Here is a 13,188-nt window from a genome sequence, read left to right as displayed (position 1 = left end):
CTGATGTTAAATAGATGGATGTTCCTAGTGTGCTAAAGTAGCAACTAGATGAGTTAACTGGTAACAATTACCGTAGAAAGTCCAAACCGAGACATAGCACCATTAATGGTGTCGGTTTAGAAGGGACATTACGATAGATACTATGGTTTTTGTAGGGTTTATATAACCCCTTTATGTAAGTCCTCTAAAAAGAGGCATTCTACTGATGGATATATTAGGTTGACCAGAGTGGTCTTTTTGTTAGCATTTCGTGAGTGCTTATTGCCTTACAGATGAATGTTAAGGTGACCGTGAAGGTTTCCTTAAAGTTGAGTTAGTAAATTGAACTTGAGTTTCGAGGATGCTTAGAGCGTTGGTCGAGTTGAGTTTTCCTTTTGTGATTTCAAAAATACCTCAAGGATATCATCAAGAGTGTGATGTGAAGGATAGGCGGGATAATACTCCGCCACCACCACCGCAACATGAGAGGAGAGTCGAAAAATATTGAACTTTCGAAACGAGAGTCTAGAACATAGGACCCTGAGTTTAAGCTTTTAGCTTGCTGGTATCAACTTAAGTTTTGTTATGTATAGTATTATGAGGGTTTAGAAGACACAGAATTTCCAAGTTCGGGATAGTATATCCCGTGTGACTGGGGAGTGATTATGTTGGACCTGGCCAGTCCGCATGATCCAAATCTCAGTAGACGTGTTTTGGGTTTATAAACCCATGTGTTTCAACTTTCGGTTGAAAAGCCAGATGGGTTCTTACTCTAGGTCATTTTTGTTCGACCTGGTAGTTACTTCATTCTACCCTCTGGTCATTCATTTGAGTCTCTTGAAACAATTTGTTTTGATGTCATTCTAGGGTTGAACTCTTACAACTTTTGAGTTATCCTAGTAGATTCTCTTGATGTATAAGACTAGTGAGAGGCACGTCAGAGGACTTTAACACCCGAGCAACTGGTAAACTACACCTGAGAACAATTCAAGGCTACTCTTGAGAAATATGTACCGAGGAGTACAGTAAGCAGCGAGAGACTTATTATCGAAGTTTGATTCAAGGAAAGAAATCGATTGTAGAGTATAATTGAGAACTCTGTGAGCTATCACGTTCGCTCATCAGAAGATGGATACTGATGAAGAGATGTTTGAGTTTTAAGTGCTGGTTTAAGGCAGGACTTTAAGGTAGTATGAGCAAGATATTGGATGCACCAGTTAGAATCCTGTTTAATACAGGAGCCTTGCATTCTTTAAGTGTTTGAAGCATGTTACCTTCAAACTCGAACCAAAACGAGCTAGTCCCAAGTTGAGAGTAATCACTCCTGTAGGAAGAGCTACTACAGTTTCTCATATGATTTCTAAATTAGAATTTGAGTTAGGACCACTAAAGATGAAAACAAGAACCTTGCACTTAATGCCTATGTGGAACGTAGACATTATTCTAAGGATGGAGTAAATTGAGTATATGATGTCAATTGATGATTTTGATATGAGTTAGTTTAATAAAATTAGGGATATGTGTATCTATGCTCTAATTTGTAAATTGATGGGTTATATGTGAGATTAATTGGCTAAGATTGATAGATCTATGAATGGATTAAAGTATCATGTGTGTTTATTAAATTTCAAAGAGTTTACTTTAATAAAAATCAGGACTTTTTGCCTATGTGTTATTTAAGTGATTTTGGCTTAAGATATATGTATTTGAGCATGATATTAGTGTATAATTATGTTTGAGTAAGTCTTTTGTTGGCTAAGAAATTTTTGACTTAGTTTAGTTTGTATGAGTTTTTGAGTTTTCATGTTTTGAGAAGTCGATGATTGATAAAATGAGGTCTAATTGCTTTATGACCATTATGTGAAAGTTTGTCATGTTTTATTAAGAGTTTTATGATGATACATGAAGTTTCATTAGAGTTTAGTTTACATGATAAAAGGGAATCTATATGTGTATAATGATTTATATGATGAATGAGATCATGTTTGAGTATTTGAGTAATTTTGAGCACGAAAATGAGAAGAGAATTTTAATGATGCGTTCGTTGAAATGTTTTACTTAAGATTTGAGGTTATGATGTAAGAAGAGAGTCAAGATTGAGTATGATGAGTATTATAATGTGCTTGAATGTTTTCAAGTGCTATATGTGTTTAAAATGAGCTTTGATTGGTTTTCATTGAAGGGATGTTGGGTTGAGCATTTAAGAGTTTGAGATGAGATTTTGGTGAATTTGGTAGGCCTACTGACCTACTGTGATCGACGGTTTTTAGATGTCTAATAGCTTTGATAATTTTATAACAAATCCCTACATGAGTCTTAAGCACACCGGTAAAATTTCAAGTCATTTGGACTTCGTTTACTATTTTTATAAAATACAAAAACCTAAACTGCACATTACTACCGAGAATTTCAGAGAACAGGAGAAAGAGTCATTCATTTCAGTAGCTTCCTGTGTGATCTAGATTTCAACATTTTTATGATATTAACCTTATTGGGTTAGCTATATATCTACCAAAGTTGAGCCCAGTTTGACAACGTTTACTATTTTTCAAAAATCCAAGTTTTTAGATTGCTCAAAACTGCCGAATATGGTAGACTGTAGTAAAACAGTCATATTTCCTACAATACTTGGAGTTTTTGACTCTACTTTTTTTTTTTTATGAAACTAGACTCGAAGACCTTTCTTTTGGTATGAGTCTCGAGTCCAGGAGGTGTCGGAGTCAGAACAGGTTAGATTTTGAAGTTGAGTCAGTATAAAAACAGAGCATGTTTTGATAATGTTTGATTGTGGTTTCTTATGGGCCTTAGGTGATTGTGTTGTCTATGTGTTTGAATGAGATTAGACGAGCCTTATATGAGAGACAAATCGAGACTTAGAACCATGATTTTCTTGAAACCTATCCTTGAACTTAAGGATTTGAGATGAGTGGAGAGTTTATATAGAGTTGAGTAAGGAGATAGAATATGAGATAGAGCATAAGTTTCCTTTCATGTCTCTGATAATCATAAGTTTTGATGTCGAGTCTAGAATAGTATCTCTAGACTTCTAAGAATGTCAGTAACCCTCAGCTCGCCGTCACACTGCCGCAACAAAGGTACGATAATAGTTTCAAAAATATACATATATGTATTTCAGATGTTATGAAAGTTTTTCAAGAAAATGTGCGCCTTATGTTTACGATGCTATGTGAATGCTTTTTGTCGTGTTTGGGACTACCCGAACCCATAACGACTCAATGAATGTATTTCGTGTTTGGGACAACCCGAGCCCTTAACGAATCAATGTATGTATGTATGTATGGTCGAGTTAGATTCCTTGAATCTTTCCGGCATAAGCAAAGTTTTCATGAAAGGGATATTAAATGTCCATATATGTTAAGGTTTCAAAAGAAAGAGAAGTATGTATGTATGAAAGAATGAGAAAGCTTTATGTTGTCGTTTTAGGCTAGCTGCCTATACGATTAGAATGATGGGTCCTCTTACAAACCGTTTGAGTACCACCCAAGAATGCTTTGAGAATGTTAATCGTGATAGCACCACTTGATCGATTTAAGTAAAGACTGGTAAGATAGAAATGTTTAACATAAAGATGTTACAACATAGAGGCAATGCCTTAAGACTAAGGATTCATTTGAACTATTTCAATAGCGGTGAGATTAAATTTTTTTACATAAGAACTTATGTTGCTTGTGATTATGATGTTAGTCGTGATAGCTTGGCTAGAACAACATAGAATGGACTTTCATGGTATCAATAACTTATGATGAAACACTTATTAGTAAGTGCTTTAAGTTAGAAGTTGACTTAGAGCTTTATAAGAGATAAGAAGTTGACATGATTGGGGGCGAAGCTCCCATTTGACTGAGTGATTCATTGTGCTGGGTCTGGTCAGCCCATATAACTAAGATCTCGGTGATTGTCAATTAGGATTTTGACCTTGAGTAGGGCGTCATCCCAATGTATAGACTCACACTATGTAGTTGTCACAATAAGATCTTATTTTACCACGATAAGCACAGTAATGACTAGAATGACTTAGTTTGCTGTCAGTTCTCGAAGTACTAGAAGGTGATATTCTCACAGTTAGAAAGATACACTAAGCATCAACCTATCTTTTGACCGATAGTCGGTAGAAACAAAGCAACTTCTGGAATCCCAAGTGGAGAACCAGGGCAGATAACTAGTATGATAGAGTTTTCAACAAAATTTCAGGACGTGCTCCAAATGTGGTGGACACTTATGAGAAACGCGTGAAGGAGTTCGCAAACGAATGGCGTCATGAGATATTCAATTCCCCTACCAAGCCAAAGAAATATTACGTAGGAGCAACCAACGAGCAAGACTCTCACCATCGAATCACTGCTACCAAGGGAGAATGGGAAGACTCCGACACAATCTGGATATACACCACCTCAAGATGTGGTGAAGGAAAGAAAATGGAATGAAGAAAACAACAGAAAATTCGAGAATAGAAAAAGAACTTTAGAATAAGACTTAAGATCCAACCCAACCTCAAAGCCAACAACCTCACACTAGAAGGGTGATTGTTTCGGCTAAAGTGTCAAAAGCTCCATCAATAGGAAGCAAGTATTTGTTTTAAACTTCAGAGAACTTGAGCACTATGTCTCATTAGCCCCAAAGTTGAATTACTTGACTTATGACTTAGAACTCGTTGTGGTTGTGCACGTGTTGGAAATTTGGATATGCTATCTCTACTGAGTTAAGTGTGAGGTCCTTATAGCTGACAAGAATTTGAAATGCTTTTCGAGCAAAGAGATTTCAATGTAAGACAACAGAGACGATTCGAATTAGTGAAGAATTATGATGGTACCATCAATTGGAAATTAAGATAAGATGTTTCACCACTAAATATAAAGTACTGATTGGTGATTGCCTTATTCGGTTTAGTAATTGTTCACCATCCGGAGACAATATCAAGCTGTGTAGTTGCATCAATAGTTAAGTGTGAATTGCAAGAAAGGATTATGAAAGCACGAAATGAAAATGGATATTGGTGAGAAAATGTGTCTCGCCTCAAGAATAAGAAAAACGAAAGGATTCACGAAAGTCAGGACTAGTGCACTAATGGTTAGTGGAGGATTGTGGATGTATACACTGAATATTTCGTCTCGCAGTTAAGAAAGTATGTGATTAAGAAATATGAGATAGTCCAAGCTCAAGGCTTAAGTTATGGAGAGAAATCAGTTTAGTGATTAGATTGCAAGGTTTAAGTGTTACGAGGCAATAATATTGTTCTCGTCAAGTAGTGGAACCATCACAGGATGGAAAAGGCTACAAAAGAGATGAATGAAACAAATGACTAGTATCACAAGCTAGAATACCAGGTATGCAAATTTCGGGACGAAATTTATTTTAAGGGGGGTAGTATGTAATGCCCCGCTCTTTTAAATACATATTAGATTAAATATGTGCATTAGTTATAAAATTCTTTTAATTATTTATTGTGATTATTTTGTTCAGATAATATTATTTCAGCAAAAGTCTGTATAAGAGATACAGAGCTGCGATTTAATATTCAATCATGAATCAAACCAATAATTAAATTATTGGTTTAGCTACACATTGAAACTTTGCATTACCAGTTGATTGATTCAATAGTATTAGAAATTTTAGATTTATAATCGATTTCATAAATCGTGTTATTTAAATCGAATTGTTAGAATTATAACTTGAGCGTATGTGAATAATAATTTTATTATTACATGTTATGTGTGTTTAGTATTAAGTCGTGAATTAATTCCGACTTTCACGTATTAAATCCCAAGATTGAGGATTTAATTTATATAAATACGACAAGTATTTAATTAGCAGGAATTGGAAAATTATTACAGAAACGAATAAGAACTAGGAGAAACTAGATCACGGAAAATCAAAATCCTACTACACGTATGTCTCGATTTTTCATCCAACACATCAATTCCTACACTATTCCACCTTCTCCTTCAACGCAACATCATACTGCAACAAGTTTTTCAAGGTCTCAATATCTTCCATGCAATCCAAAAAGCCAAGATATGAGGAAAAGAAGATCACGAAAGAAACAAAATTTTCAAAGATGGCATGCTCAACCTTCCCCTCCAATTCAAGATTTCTGACTTCAAAGATTTGCAGATTTCTAGCAAATCTTATTTTTTTCAAAAGTGTAGATTTGCAGCTGACTTTCCTTCCAACTCCCTACACAAATTTCAACCTTCATAATTTCCATTGTCTACGGAATCCACTTATAAATACATAGCATATCAGTTAACACACAGCTCACTCCACTAGCAATAACCACACCCGTGCAGAGAAAGTGAAGCCAACAAGCTTCAAAACAAACTTTGCATACTTCTTAAGCTCAAGTGAGCTCCCTTCGCCAGGCTATTTCTCCGCCGACCGGCCACTAGGCTCTGAACCGAGAACGTGTACTCGTTCCTCCATCTTCAGGCTACCAAACCCAACAATCGAAAGGCCAAAGCCTTCTCTATATTTTCCTGACCAAAGGCCGCAATATCCTTCAGAGGCCAACGTCGAATTCCCGACTTAGCCACCGGCCAACTTACGGCTTTCGTTTCTCACTATTCCGGTAACGTTTGCTATTTTTTCAAAAATCTGGACTTTCAGTTGGCAGAAACTGCCGAATCTGGTAGGCGATGGGAAAATCGCTATATCTCTTAAACTACTTGGAGTTTTTCAACATACTTTTTTTTTCAATTAAACTAGACTCAAAGAGGTTTCTATTGATATAAAATTTGACTCCATACGAGTTCGGAGTAAAAGCAGTTTATTAGTTGAAGTTGAATCTATACAGTTTTGTTGAGATGGAAATGATTCAAAATAATTCCTATTAAGGATTTTAAAGTTTTATTGTTGATAAAATATCACTTTTAGATTATAAATGAGCTATTGATGTGTATATATATATATATTGGTGATTGGCATTATTAAATGGGGAAAAGGAAAACGTTTTATGTTTATAGAATTATTCTTTATTTATAATAGATAAATAAATGAATAATATAAAATGGAATTTCCTACATCCTCAAAGGTACATGAAATATTTTGATAAAGGAAGAACGATTGTATATGAGTTAGATATAGTCGTTTAAGGAAATATGGGTAGTTAGAGAAATGAGTGAATAGTGATTCACTGCATTTGTTGTTATCTTTTCTATTATTCACTCGAACACATGTTTTCGTGTTATCAAAGGTTCAAATAAACAAAAGCGTCTGAGTAACCTATCGCGCTAAGGAAAGAGAATCATTGTCTTAAGTAGCAAAACACTGCAATCAGGTGGGCATTACTTTTACTATACGTATATAGAGATCCCCTGCGTGTCGTAGGCCTCTTATACGAATGAATGCATGAGATGATTTAACTGTTAATTTCAGTTTCATATATATATCAAATGAGTTTAAATGTTACGTTCAAATAAGTTATTTCATGACAAAATCTTTGAGTTAAAGTTATTTCAAGTATTGTCTTGCCATAAAATGTTTAAATTTTAGTATGATATCTATCTGCTTTGGCTTTGCCAATGATGCAATCGAATTCGGGTCCTGAGCAGTTGATAGCCATCCTGCCTTGACTAGTGTACACCAGTGACCGTGAGTCATCTAGCGGGTTGGCCGGTCAAGTGACCGTGAGAGGTGGCCACCTCTCCGGCACAAAGTTCCAGATATGATAGATTACAAGAGAACTTAGTCTGCAGACGAACTTTAAGAATCACAAATGAACTTAGTAAGCTTGGGCCTTTTTAGCGAAAAACTCCCTTGCTGTACTGTTTATGATGGCATGACAATTTACAGTTTTGAAGCATGTATTTTTATACCTAGGCATACGTGCCCACTGAGTGCTTTTGTACTCAGCCCTGCATATGTTTTCTAAATGTGCAGGTTGAGCTGATGTGATGATGGTGCTGCAATGAGCGGAGTCTCCAGGGTTGTTAATAAATAGTTAACCTGTCTAGAATATGTCTTCATACATATGTCTAGCTACTTTCCGCTGCAAGATGTTGTTGATGTTATAGTATGTTATGTCATACTTTGAGTCTTAAGAGAATGGTTTCATATGATGTATAACTTGATTAATGATATTAATTAAGTTTTATGCTGTCTTTCATAGACTATTTTCAATTGAGTATTCATGAATAAAAATGACGAGTTTTATTAAGATGAGTAAGTGTTACGGCTATAAATGACGCCCCTTTTCTTCCCCTTCTTCTTTAACCCCATCCCTAGTCGTAGATCACTCGGCTTAACTATCCTTAGTTAGGGCGGGCTGTGACATCACCTATCCTAATGTCTCTCTTGAGAACAGAACTTCTCCCTACATATGTTTTTTATTATTTGCACTCATGTATGAGATTGTTGGAATTGATTTTGAGATTGACCAATTTTTGAGTAACGAAGATAATTAATTTAGTAGAATTAAATGCCATAGCATCAATCTATGTTTGAGTAGATGATCATAGTATATTTATTTACTCAAAATCAATTTACTCAAAATAATTATTTAAAGTTTGTTAATTGTGTTGGGAACTTAATGAAATATCTTAATCCTAGTTTGATGATAGCAAAATCCTTAGGTTTTACTTGTAATACACTAGAACTGCTCGAACTCAACTGTTAGAGTTCTTTTTCTAGTTTAGTTGTTGTTCTGAAGACTGAAGACTGAAGCCGGAGGACTGAAGACTGAAGTTGTCGACTGATGTAACGATGAAAGGCACTGTCAAATACTGATATTTGACTAACCAGTCCAAGAATCAGTTACGACTGATTACTTAATGCGAGCCACGTAGATTCAGTGGACTGATACCAAAGTCAAGTATCAGTTAAACATTCTTCCTCGAACTGAAGCTCCAAAGCTTAAAGGAAGTCACGCACTCCAAAAGTACAGCCACATTAAATGCAGAGATTTCAAGGATCGTCATTTCTCTGCAGAGCCTTCCTTTTTGGTGATTAACTTTTTAGAGACGCCGTATCTCCTGATCTCAAAGTAGTCGTTCTCACCAAACAAATGAACCTCAAAGATTGAAGCCTCAGCAAAGTTCAAATCTATCTCCAACGGATGAATTCTTGAAAACCATTTCAGCCAACGGATCTATTCAAGACCTCTCCTATAATTAGAGCTCGAGGATCACTTCAATCTTCACCGATTCAACTACACAAGCTGAAACGCTGCCGAATTCATTACTCAGCAATTCAAAGCCATTTCAAAGTTTGAATCGAAGAAGAGAATCACAAAGCCAAAAATCAGTCACTGCTGATTATATACATTCTCTTAGAACTTAGGCAAATATTGTATATCCAAAGCCTAGGTATAACTGATTATAGAGAACTTGTTCTTTGTAATCTAGTTGGCAAGTGTTCGAACCTCTTTTCAACCGACCGAATCGAGAGTTTGAGTCGAGAGGAGTTCAGACCAGTGTTCTAACTCCAAGAGATCTTAGTCTTTGCGGAAAGGCATAGTTTTGTCTCAGTGAAACTAAGAGTGAGAAATCCAACCTAGTGTGTTGGTACTGAAGATTGGATCTTCGGTTGTTTAGGTCTGTTGTGCACCCGTAAGTACAAGCCAATGAAGTTGTCAGTCTGATCAACTGACCGAGGATGTAGTGTTTTCCAAACCATGTAAAAATCCCCTTGTTATTTATCACTTTCAGTATTTATCTTTCTTACCTGTGTACAAACGTTTTATCAACTGAAACTGATTAATAGCAAAGTGAAACATAAATCTTGACAACTTGTTTAATCACAAAGGCTACTTCGAAAGAAAAGTTTTCCGTTGCCAGTAATATTAGTCGAATTGATAAATCTTCGGATAGTCAGTGAGATTCATAGTACTCCTCTGTTTTACAAACTCGACTGAAGCCTAACGTGTATCAATTAAAGTCTTTGACTTAACTGATAACTCCTTACTGAAGAGTATTCAGTATCAGTCGCCAACCTAAGTCTTGCTAAACTCTTTTAACTGAAAAAGGTTGTGTCAGTTTGTTTTCGTTTGAAAAATAGCCTATAGGTGTATTTCCCCCCCTCCATACACCTATTCGAGACCCCAAGGGACCTAACAAATTGGTATCAGAGCAGGTTGTTCGCAAGAACAATTTCGCTTTGACCTTGTTCTAACTGAACTAGATCCCACTCAGAAGGGTTGTCAAGTGATTTCAAACCTCTTTTCAACCGACCGAATTGAGAGTTTGAGTTGTAAGGAGTTTAGACCAGTGTTCTGACTCCAAGAGATCTTAGTTTTTGCGGAAATGCATAGTTTTGTCTCAGTGAAGCTAAGAGTGAGAAATCCAACCTAGTCTGTTGGTACTGAAGATTGGATCTTCGATTGTTTAGGTTTGTTGTGCACCCGTAAGCACAAGCCCAGTGAAGTTGTCGGTCTGATCAACTGACCGTGGATGTAGGAAGTGTTTTCCGAACCACGTAGAAATCCCTTTGTTGTTTATCGCTTTCAGTATTTACTTTCCTTATCTGTGCACAAAAGTTTTATCAATTGAAACTGATTAATAGCAAAGTGGAATATAAACCTTGACAACTTGTTTAATCACACCGGCTATTTCAAAAGAAAAGTTTTCCACTACCAGTAATATTAATCTAACTGATAAATCTCCGGATAGTCAGTGAGATTGCTGCTCATGAGGCTTGCAAATGAGGAAGAATCTGTGATATCCCGACCTTTTTATAGGAACTATAGAAGACCTTAAATTAGTATACTATTGATACACGCCCGATTTTTAATAAATTATAATATTTCAAGGAGATTTTAAATTCATTATTATTAGTTTTATCAAAGGCCTTGAATTTATTATTAAATTTCATGAGAAATGTTCTTACTATTATTTTTATTATTATTATTTATTTAATTAGTCATCTACTCTTATGTTAGGCCTCAAGCCCAAAAATACTTCTTTGTAAGTTATTTTTCTTTAGGCCCAAACCCAAGTGCATAAGATATGTTTGTATAATGGGGTGAGAGCTGAGATGTACTAGTGTACTATTCATTGTACGATCACTGTACTATCTATATTCCTTTGAATAATCCCCTAATCCACAAACTCATTCCCAGCAATGCTCTGCAAATCCTTTCCCATCTCTTTTCATTTCTCAAAACCACATTTTTTCCTCTATCATTTTACCAACAACAACAGTCAAGCTCATCAATATTCTGCAAAACCACCATGAAAACACATAAAACTTGAACATTCATAGAACTCACAGACCAATTCTTCTTTAAACCAAAGAATGAGAAAAGAAAGATCAGTTCAAAACAAAAACCAATCGACAGCTTTCATCAGTAAACTTCAGAAACTCCAAATCAACCAAAAATCAAATCTTTTTACATCTGAAATCTGAACCCTTCTTGCTAGCCTTCGGAGAGGGTGAGAGTCGAGGAGGCGATAGGAAAGGGAGGCTGTCCGAGCTTGACGTCGGGCTGTCGAGACCGCGGCTGCCGGCGCTGCATGCGGGCAGCAGTTCGCCGGCCACTCGCGGCCAAGACAGACGGAGTCGGAGCGAGGCGGTGTCGTGGGCAAGGCCGGGGCGGCGTGGCCGAAGGCCAAGCGCCGCTGACGCGGCGCGAACGGAGCAGCAGCGGCGGGGGCCCTCCTTTGCCGTCAGCTGCCGGAAACGCGAGGGAAGACGATGAGTGAGGGAGGCTTCAGATCCGGCATTCCTCGCCGGGGTTGATAGCGGCGGCGGCGGCGAAAATTTAGGGAGGAAGAGAGAGGGGCGGTGAGAGTGGAGAGAAGGGGAAGGGGAAACGATTTTGGGTGAGAAAAAGGGAGCCGCGCGCGTGAAGGAGAGGTCGCCGTGCGGGGGAGGCGCGGCTGCCGGCGACTTTCGCCGGAGCTGGAGCAGGCGGCGGCGGCGGATCTGTTTGAGGGAGGGGAGAAGAGGTGATGGTGAGAGAGAGAAAGGGGGAGTTATGGAGAGAGAGAAAGAGAACCGTGAGGGGAGAGGTGAGAAGAGAGAGATATAAGGTTGTTTTAATTGTTCTACATTTTAGGGTAAGTTTTGATTTTTATTTTGGGCCTCACTAATTATTTTAGTATGGACAGATTTTATTAAATGAATGGGCCTATTGCTATCATTATGAGTGGGCTGATTTTATTAATTTAAATGAGCTTGTTACTTTCAATATTATAATTGAGCTGTATTATTTATAGCAAGTCTTTAAATTATTTTTTCTTGGACTTTAACTATTAGTTTGAGCCTGAAAATGTTTTAATAAGAATTATTAACCATTTTATAAGTTTTAAATCTATTATTAATTATATCTATTAAGATATTAATTATGTATTAAAAGTTTATGGATTCACTTAAAGATATTATTGAATTCTTATTCGGGCAAAGTGTATCAATAGTTAGCAATCCCCATATTTATTTAGAAGTTAGAATAGCACCAAGAGACCTATTAAGAATAGATTTCTTGTAGGCCTTGAGGACCAGGAGGATTAGCACTGCTTTCTCGTGACAGGTTTACGATTAAACTACAGGCTTTGCCTATTCAGGTGGGTTTTATTTTACATACAATGTATCTTGAGTTATATAAGCTCTGATATTTCATGAAAATTATCTGTTTATCCAATATAAATGTTTTTATGTGCGTTCTGTAATTGTTTAAGGCTCACTTAAGCATCGATCGAGATTCTCATTTGGCCTAACACGCTAAATGAGGATTGTGTACACAAGGTTAGTGGCTCGATGGGTTGATCGCCATCGTGCACTAACAGATTAGAACGTTATAAGGGTGGGTGCTTGACAGGAGGTTATCCGGAGCACAGTTAAGACTATTGATTCTGACCGGGTGCGTCCCGAGATCAATAACAGAATTTTGGATCTGACTGGGCGTGTCCCGGGATCAGTGAATGTGGGGAGAAAGTGAGTAACAATCGAACGTACATGGCGCGCCACTTAATGAAGAAAAGTTTTGTCATGCTTAGAAGTGGGATTCCGTTTTAAAACCTTCTAAGTCATGATTGTGATATTGGATAAACTGCTTCGATTATTTCATAAAATATTTCGAAAACTTGTGCCCATTGAGTACATTAGTACTCAGCCCAAATTATTTTCAAATGTTTTCAGGTTGATCAGTTGGTGCAGACGAGGCTGAGCTGAGGCTAGGGTTCCACGATGTCTTTTGCTTCCGCTAATAACTATCTTGTCATCTCATCCTCCATCCCCTGAATTGAGAATTTCTATTGT

At 37.0% G+C, this 13,188-nt stretch overlaps 1 protein-coding gene across 1 annotated transcript in view; it reads left to right on the top strand.

Moving 5' to 3' along the window:
- LOC131020541 (uncharacterized) overlaps positions 1-13,188 on the top strand; it is a 1,142,091-nt gene that overhangs the window by 521,836 nt on the left and 607,067 nt on the right. The window lies entirely within an intron of this gene.

The sequence above is a fragment of the Salvia miltiorrhiza genome, chromosome 1, assembly GCF_028751815.1.
Source record: "Salvia miltiorrhiza cultivar Shanhuang (shh) chromosome 1, IMPLAD_Smil_shh, whole genome shotgun sequence".
Classification (NCBI taxonomy): domain Eukaryota; kingdom Viridiplantae; phylum Streptophyta; class Magnoliopsida; order Lamiales; family Lamiaceae; genus Salvia; species Salvia miltiorrhiza.
Note: the sequence above shows the minus strand (reverse complement) of the source record. Positions and strands in the feature narration are given on the sequence as shown.